The 9,720-nt window shown below is 44.4% G+C and overlaps 1 long non-coding RNA gene across 1 annotated transcript; it reads left to right on the plus strand.

Annotated features, from left to right (window-relative positions):
- Positions 1-4,457: 4,457 nt before the first annotated feature.
- LOC124698526 lies at positions 4,458-6,336 on the plus strand. The gene is made up of 2 exons (XR_007000997.1): positions 4,458-5,575; positions 5,874-6,336. It is a non-coding gene; the product is annotated as an uncharacterized LOC124698526 (long non-coding RNA).
- Positions 6,337-9,720: the final 3,384 nt, after the last annotated feature.

Consider the following 9,720-nt stretch of genomic DNA (forward strand, 5'->3'; position numbering starts at 1 on the left):
ATATAAGGAGGTCAAGGTCGCCCTCCATGGCGGCATGTAGGAACACGCGGCGGAGCCGTCTCTCGTTTTCCCATGCGTCTGCCATGATGATATCGGCGGCTATAATATAGAAGTAATAATCCTCACAGAATGCAATCGCAAATGAAAAACAAAGAAACATACAGACCTGATGCGGTAGCGCTGCACGAGGGTGGAGGCGGCAGCGACGAGAAACAGGGCGAGCACGAGGTCGAGCGCATGATCTTGGTTGAATTTGTGCCTTCTGCCACGTCCTTCTAATGGCAGCTCGCGGGGAGGAAGGGGATGACGATTGACGAGGGCTTTGGTTTAGTAATCGCAAGAGCATGATTGTTAATCCATAATTCCTTCCGTAACAAATAACCTTGGAAATCAGATCTCTCACAAGTCACAATCCATAATTGCTTTCCTAACAAAATAACCCCTGATTGAGGCTTTTAAAATGAGGAGAGGAGAGAGCCACTGAATCACGTGATAAGATCAAACTGTGCAGGCTGGTTAGATGTTGAGCGGAGTAAAATCTGTATATGCGATCCTGTTGATTGTTTTCCATAGAATGCGATCTCGTTCTAATTGGATACTGATTGCCTTACTTCGCGCCTCTCATTGCTGCTCGTTTGATTAACTTGGGACAAGAGCAAAGGGAAGCCTGGGACAAACCACCTGATGGATGGATAAAATGCAACGTCGACGCAAGTTTCCTAAAAGAAGAACAGAATGGTGCTTGGGGTGTGGTACTGCGGGATCATATGGGTAACATCCTCCTCTCAGCATGGGATGTCATTACTCATTGTCAATCTGCAGCTATGGGAGAAGCTATTGCTTGCCTTGAAGGGTTGAAGTTGGGAATTGCAAACTATTACTGCAAATCTTATTATCGAAACAGATCTGCTCTTCAGTGTTACATGCTTTTAGAGAGGACAGCTGTGATCGATCCGAAGTGTGTTTCATTGCAAAGGAATTCAATAAGATGAAACCACCCGATCGACAAGTTGTTGTCTCTAAAGTCGGCAGAATTGTAATAATGTTGCCCATGGTCTTTGCCAATATAGTCGTAGTGTGTTGTGTGGTGGAGTGTTACAAGGTGCGGTGCCGACCTGCGTGTCGAAGGCGGCCTTGGAAGATTGTAATCAAAACATTGTTTTCTAAGTAATACACAACACATTTTCAAAAAAAAAAAACTATGGCAAATCCCGTGACTAATTGTTCATGTTGTCGTATTTTTGGAAAGTATATGACGGATGGCTGGATGACAAGCGGAAGATGGTTTATATGATTGGACGGTTAAGATGTCCCTAATCTTTGACATCAAACATTTTTTACGACGTACCAACTCACATATCTCTACTACTTAAAAAGAAGGAACATGTTCTCCCTTCTCCCCCTACTTTCGTCGTCCTTCCTGCAGCCATTCGTCGTTCCACCTCTCCCGACAAGTGGGCCAGTCCCCACAATTTTCTCCCCGACGAGATTTCCTCCCTCTCCCGTGCGCCGCTCCACCTATTCTCCCTCTCTCATCCACAAGCGTCAGCTAGGGTTCCGGCGCCGCTCCCTTGCACCACCGTATTGCTGGTCGTTGACCTCAAAAGCGGGATCCCCGCGCCGCGCCATGGAGGTCGTCATCCCCGATGCCGATGCCGCCCACCATCCCCATCTCGATCATCGCCGGCGCCCCTCACCTCCAGCGCGGACGCTGGCCGTCACAGCGCAGGCCGACGCCAGCTACTGTATCGAGCTTCGCCGTCACCGGATCCCCTCATGTCTAACACGGACGCCGACCATAAAAGTGCAGGAAGACTCCGCCCAGAGTACTTAGCTCGGCCTCCTCCACCCCTCACAACCGGTTGACCACCTGGCCGCTTTGCTATCGACGCCAATCAGATGTCGGCGCTAGGATTCCGCGGCGGCCGGTGCCTGAGGTCGGCGAAGGCACGGAAGATCTTGGCGGCCGGGCTAAGGAGACGGCGGTTGACCACCAGACCGCGTTGCCATCAACGCCAATCAGGTGGCGGCGCACGCGCTAGGATCGTCGCGGTCTAGCGCCCTGGCACCAGGGACATCACGCCCATGCCGCTCTTCTACTGTGCTACACCGTCCAGGTCCAGCACAAGCAGGTATGCCGTATGTCTTCATATTTGGGTCTTCTTTTCCAGTCTACGGGTGTAGTGTGTCTGATCGCCTGAATCGATGCAATCCAGTGATGTCACAGATAGATCTAAGAAAGGGCACGATCCAATCAAGGCTCTCGATGGACCTATTCGGTGCAGACTTTCAATCTCCTTTAGCTTTGAAATTTTGAGTACGCTGCGGTCTAGCTTCTCTTTGAGTCCAGTTAATTTCCGTGATGATTGATGCACTAGATGAGCACCTGAATCGATGGCAGTTTAAAGGTGATACGATGGGTGTTTCGTTAGGAAATTGCAGATTACTAATAAAGATTTACGTCATGGAGGATCCCAGTGCACAACAAAGCGTGAGGTGGATGGAAGAATCATGTCAGATTGAGCAACGTACAGGTCATACTATCTCTATCTTTTCTCACTGTTGATACTTATGTTAAAGAATCTGTAGTAATCAACGAATCCTGGTGTCCTCATTGTGAAGTACTCCTTGGTATTGGTTTGCTAATTTATTGCTGAATAGCGATCTAACTGCTGCAATTGGTTAAAAAATGACCTGAAGGGTGAACCGGTCAAAAAATGATATTGGTATTTATATTTTCACTGGATCCTTGCTTTGTGTTATATTACAGGTTCCCTGGATGCGTTTTGTAGGCAAAGGTTGATTGATTATCCCAATATCTCTTCTCGACATAGGAACGTTCATAGTACAGTAGATATTTTAAATAGCAGTGAATTAGCACGATGAAACTAAGATTATAGCAACCCAACTTGTAGCTAGCATGACCAATGGAAAGTGAAAGGGAAGATATGTTTTATAGCTTAAGGGCATCTCTAGAAAAGGTCTAGATCCAATCATCGATGCTATATACTCTAAAGAATTTCTCCTTTATATCATATTTTTTTCAACAGGTTGCCTAAATTCAGCCCCCTATAACTATCATTTTTCCTTTTTTGAAAGAAAGTTCTAGAACTATCTTGACTACTGACAACTGCTATTTATAAATTTTACAATAGCTCATTTTCATGTGCGCTAAGATTCTCTTTGAAACCATGAGCTATATAAGATTTTTCTGCAACAATAAATATAACCTTCTCCATGTTAAATTCAGCGACATTTAGCTAGCAGTAGTAACATTCAACAAGCAGAGTAGTAGGAGCAGCGAACTTCAGCGCCCCGAAGTCGTGGACATCACGCCCATGCTGCTATTCTACTGTGCTACACCGTCCAGGTCCAGTAGAAGCAGGTATGCATGCTCCTACTATTCAGATTTAGGGCTTCTTTTCCAGTCTACGAGTGTAGTGTGTCTGACTGTGGCTGTCGCTGCATTATTTGCTATGGATTGGACCGGGTCGTGTCCATTGTGCTGGGCATTATTGGTGTATAATTACTGCGTGAATTAGCTGCTTGGTGATCTGTTTTTTCAATGCTACGACGTTAGCTACTCTGATTGACCCCCCTGCCTATGATTTGGGATTCTCTACTTACAAGTACGCCACAACAATGTAGTTTCTTGACCTCTAAAAAAAATGTATTTTTTAATTGAATTTTCCTTTCCCTACTCATCTCTTGCACGTTCTGCTGGTGTCTGATGCCCACAATATTTCTGCATTCTTGCCTACAAAAGAACTGCTATTAGAAATTTGATTAACATGTTCGTGTGCCATACGGGGCAAAAATTCCAGAATGTGGTTTCTCTGGATTGAAAGTAGTGATGGTTTGTGCAGTTTGCATGAACGCAAACACTCGCCTTGAACATGTATTGCTTTTGAGTGACGGTTTCTGTCATTGATTTAAGCATGCAAGTTCCGAAACCATTTTAAAAAACAAACACACTGAGATGTATTGCCACAGAGTGTTTTACAACATGTAAACAAATACATTAAGCAGAGCCTCCTAAATATGTTTCCCAAATGTTGCAGATCGATGGATGTTTGTAATGCTAGGCAGTGAACAATTATTTGAGTACATCTGTTAAAAACATATTTGAGTATAAGTTAGAATGTAAGAAACTATCTGTATGCTAGGCAGTGATATTTTAACATTGTAAAATTTAACCTTCTCTTCACCTTCGCCGTCACTTGCACTATGTGATGTTGGAAAAGATAACACGGAAAGGGGAATTGACGATTGATGCAATACTTGGGTCAAGGAAAACCTTTTCATCTCATAGTGTATTTCTTGCGTTATTCCTGATGCTTTGGCCTTCTGCTCTGCTGTGGATAGCTCGTCTGGAGTGTTTGATTTGTGAACAATGCTTTAAATTGTGCTAATTAATTAGTTAGGATATAAAAAGACATATTAGTACTTCTGAAGCTATCATGCGCTTGGAACTTTAAAAAAACTTATAGCAGTTGCTTATTGTAGTGGAGGAAGAGGTGTATGCCGACATCTGGTCGTTGCTGCGCCCACTAAGCAAGCAAGTCACTCAATCCTTATAAATTCCCTATTTCAGGTAACTTTTACTTATACAAATTCATCTATGATACCAGTGATTTAAGAAGTATATATTCAGTCGATCGGGATGTGCTAAGTATCATACATCTACTTTTTTTGGTACCAAAAGTAGTATGAGATTGATATATTTGTTGATTATATATGAGATTCTACAGGGATACACATGATATTTTACTTTGCAATATCGAAAGATATGTAGTGATGTAGCATGTAACAAAATTTATCTCATGGAAATAGCAACTCACCTGAAGTATAATGAGTTTTGTGTGTTATAGGACCTTCGGGTGAATGTTTCATATAGCTCTGTTTTGCTGCACATTTTTTGTGCACATTATTTCGTGTACAAACATGTTTTTTTGCTGCTATCGAATATTAGGATTTTCAAGGAGATTATGGCAGGGCCTTAAATCTTGAGGAATAATAGTTTCAGTGACATGGGCTAGGCCAAACTCCTACCAAAATTTTGCTCATTCAAAATTTGTATGACCAGACTACATCGGTAATCTAATATTTGTATGCATATGACAAATATGATCCATGATCTTTAACTTGAATCTTCAAATGATTTTAGCTACTTCCAATTTCGGTGTGGTCGCATTATTGATCGTTTGAAACTGCATATGCTGATGTAGATCCGACTTGAGTCTCGAGTTTGTAGGTATGGAGTTGATTCACCTCTCTATTGGTTTCTGGCTCTTTGAATATATGTTTCTGTTTCCCCAATATTACATCATTTATTTCTAGCAAATCAATGTGGTCATATATGGGGAGGACCATTTTGCAACAAAGAATTTACAGGGGTTCCCATTGAATTAAGAGATAGAATTATATGTTTGTCATTCGTGTGTACTAACACCTACTGCTACTCATGATTTTGATGGTGGAGCAATGTGGGGTCTGTTGACCCTTAAGCAGAGGGGGAGAGCAGAATGGCGGTTGCAGGCCTCCGCCACTTTGGTGCTTCAAAATTAGAGCTTAGGTGAGTGTACGAGCTTTCTGTCTGCTTTTGAAGTAGTTTTTTTTACAGGTTCAGGCCTTGAGAATGTTGCGTTATGGTCTATTTGTCGAGATATTTTACATGCTTATAATACAATGAATGGATCTACTTAAATATTGTGAATGCATCATGTGTTGCCAAGAGCTTTGATGTGAATGCGCGCATTATCATCCTGGTTCCTAAGTTATATGGAAGGCTTGAACATGGTTCCAGGATGATGCCTTCTTCACCTGGTTGTTGCCCTGTAGTAGCTACCTTTCCTGACTTAATCATATTGCAGTTGTCGGCCGATGAAGAAGCTTCTCCTTAGAAGTGGAACTGCCTCCCTTAGGCACCATGATTGGGAGGAAATCGATGAGCCTGTGAAGCACCGTTGCTCTAAATGGCCGCCCTTCAGTCAGAGAATAGAAACCCTCCAAATGTTTGAGGTTATGTTAGAATTGTTTGAACTTGTTATTCCCCACCCTCTACTCTTGTTAGAATGAATTAGATGATTTTTTTCGAGGCGTAAAAGACCGGCCTCCAGGGGTTGTGAGAAGTTACGGGCCTGGAACGAAGGAAACATGTGGAGCTGTAATTTTCACAATGAACCGTGCCACTCCTGAAATAGTCACGCGGTGTAATTTTCACGCCGGTTTTGGCTAAAAACGGTAAACCAAGCAGAGCATTGATCAAGTTTAAATAAACTCATAGTTGCTGTAATAAAGTCATATTTGACATATATTCTGAAGATCATTTTACTATTGCTTTGACAAATCGGGTTGTTTCTTAGATCTTCCCAATCTCGACGTATGTACAAGATTTGAGTTGGATAGTACCGCATGATTTTTGTTATGTGATAAATAAACAGGAGTTTAATTTTTTATCCACACATTCTAGGGCCTTGTGCATGTATCCATTTCACTTTAATCTCAGACATCATCTCATGTTTGCTAGATATACTTGTTAGCACGCCGGGTTTATTGCGTTCGGTATTATCATGTTGTAATACATTATGATATTTCTGATTTGTTTTGAATTTTCGTAGTGAGTTGCGAATTATATATGTGCATTGAGAAATAAAATTTGAGAACCCGTAGCAACGCACGGGCATTTGTACTAGTAATAGTAAACTAGTGATGGTGTGTTGACCGTTTATCTCTGAAGAAGTGCTTGCCAAAGCCACACATACACATAATCTGCACACCAAAAATGCTGAAAGGAAGAAATGCCGAGAAGACGAAGTCATTCTGAAGCTCCAGGAAAAGTCGGTACTTAGCCCGGTACACCGGGTGCTGCTACCGGACTTAGAAGAGAAGCCGACGCCATGAGGTTCCGGTAGCCAGCCCGGTACACCGGGTGATGCTACCGGAAATGTCGGTAGCCAGCCTGGTACACCGGGTGCTGCTACCGGACTGGTCGAAGAAGCAGAAGCAAAGGCAACCCGGTAGCCAGCCCGGTCTACCGGGTGCTGCTACCGGGCAGTCCGGTACCTGGCCCAGTACTACCGGGTCAGCTACCGGGTGGCTCGAGTCTGAAGTGGAAAACGGCTAGAAACGGCTACTTTTCCGGGACGCCTATATAATCCACTTCTTCCAGCTTGAAGGGATAAGGAACACAGTGCAAAAGCTCAAGACATTTCTCTCTCTCTCATACTCCATTGTTGAGCTCCAAATCCTTCAGATCTACCTCCTCCTCCTCCCAAACTCAAATCCCTCCGGGGAAAAGATAGAGGAGGCCTAGATCTACCATTCCACCAAGCAGAATCTTGTTCCCCCTTGTATTCATCAAGAGACTTGCTCTCTAGGGTTCCTTGGAAACTCTAGGTGGGCAAGAGAGGTCCGGAAGCATCCGGGCTGTGGATTTGCTACTGACAAGATTGTGAAGGTTTGGAGGCTGCCTCAAAGTCTACCACAAGTGAGTGAGCTATTCCTTCGTGGGATAGGCTCCGGAGAATAGGGTCAGCCTTCGTGGCGTTGAGGAATCCTTCGTGGGACCTCCACCCCTCCAAACGTGACGTACCTTCTTGCAAAGGAAGGGAACACGGGAATAAACCCTCGTCTCCGCGTGCTATTGGTTATCTCTAAACCAAACTCCTTACTTGTGATATAACTGCCTGTGAGAGCCTTCGTGCTTGAGTTACGTGTATCATCATATAGGGTGCCTCACTTAGTTTGCATTAGGCTCACCTTTATATTCCGCAAAGCCTAATATTGCAAAGAAAAATTAAATTTTTTAGAAACCTATTCACCCCCCCTCTAGGTTTACCATCTCTGAACTTTCACTTTCCCCTTCCAAAACCTGCTCCTTCCCCGCCTGGCACAACGAATCAGACAAACAGATGGCCGCAGTGAAGAGGACGGCAACGCGCCTGCAGTGGCCGGTGGCCGGTGGTCGGAGCCGGGAGAGGAGCGCAGCTGCTCCGCCTCGTGGATATGGCAGCGGGATCGACCGGAGGCGGCCGTCGGAGCGCACGGCATGGTGACGTCGAGGTCCGCGGTGAGTTGCCGGAGGATTCGTCGGAGTGGTCGATAAAGGAGGCTATGGAGGAAGGGGACATGGAAGACCACCAAGCCAAGATTGAGGACGGGCACCGCAGTCGAAGCTGGAGCGGCCGCAGATCTTGAGCAGAAAAGAAGAGGAAATGGGAATGTGCGTGGGTGAAGGGAAGGGAAGACGAAGGCCTTTTTTGGCCAATTCAGTGTTGACCGAATAAGTGTTTTACGATTTTATTTAGAATACCAGTCATGTAGGATAAGGCGTTTTTGCACTAGTCAGCACATGCTCCTGGCTTACAAAATCCCAAAAAAAAAAAAAACTATAGCACGTACATCTTGACATTATATGCTCGCAAAATTGTTTCATGAAAAACAGCAATTTTTGTGTCATACGAAAAAACATAAAATTTGGTGTTAAAAAGACTCTTCATGAAACATTTGTTTATATGTTTTTTACAAAGAGACAAGAGAAATGCCGATTGTCCGTAAAACTTAGCGTGTGCAGATAGAGTGTCGATATATACGCGCAAAATTTTCATTCGAAGTGTTTTTTGATATTTTTTATAAAAATTGCGATGGGAGGAGCATATGCACATGGTTCAAAGTGTATTTCCGTGTCGTGTAGGTTTTCTCAGACATTTGATTTGTCCATGAGACATATAACTTTCATAATATTTGCATCAATTACATATATTTTGATATTTATTTCCGTGTCGTGTAGGTTTTCTCAGCTATTACTCACGATAAAAAAATATGAAATTCTGAAATTGCTGATCGGCTATAGTAGGAACTGTCCGCCATCATCACGCTACGTCTATGCCATTCCAATATTGGACGAGGCCATCAGTATCATCCGACACCCTTGCCTCTTCTTCCTCCTCCCTGCAGAGAGAGAGCGCTTACCTTCACGCCGTTCCAATCCCCTATCTTGCAGCTGTTCCAACTTTGAGTCATGGCTTTCCTTCGTGTTCTTCTCGTCCTCATCGGTTCTGTGCTGCTGGTGCTCCCACTAGCTGCCGGAACCGATAACCGCACGGCGAGCGAGGCTATGGAAAAGTTCCTGACGGACGAGCTCAAGAACTGCAATGCCGAGCGGCTCGGGTTACAGAGGAACCAAACCGATGCCCCCATGCTAGCCCATCGCGACCACAAGAAGGAGGGGAACCTCGAGCTGGTCAATGTTGCAATTACAGTTAGCGTGGGGTTTCTCTGCGCGCTGGTTAGTGCGGGCGCCACGATTTATGCTACAAGGCGTTCCCAAGCCATGACCCCGGAGGTAATTCGAGACGTGCATACAAAGCAAGGGCCATTTAGCAGTGGCGGAGCTTGAGCCGAGACGCTGGGGGGCAAATGGGCTGCAGAGGCAGATTGCGGGGGGGGGGAGGGGGGGGCGGTGGCCCCCCTGAACTGCAGATAGCTCCGCCTCTGCCATTTAGGTAGAATGAATATGTGTAATTTTAATGCATATTGAGTAGATAGTTTTCTAAACTTACCAATTGATTTTTTGATCATAGTACCAAACTTGTTGCATTTTATTTTTTTTTGAAACCTGGGTGAGCTTTATTAATTAGGCAACAATGTTCTTACAATCGAGCATGAGCACTCCCAGCACGCAGGAAGGGACTGCATCACGCAACACACCACACTCAC

The sequence above is a fragment of the Lolium rigidum genome, chromosome 3, assembly GCF_022539505.1.
Source record: "Lolium rigidum isolate FL_2022 chromosome 3, APGP_CSIRO_Lrig_0.1, whole genome shotgun sequence".
In the NCBI taxonomy this organism is placed as follows: Eukaryota; Viridiplantae; Streptophyta; class Magnoliopsida; order Poales; family Poaceae; genus Lolium; species Lolium rigidum.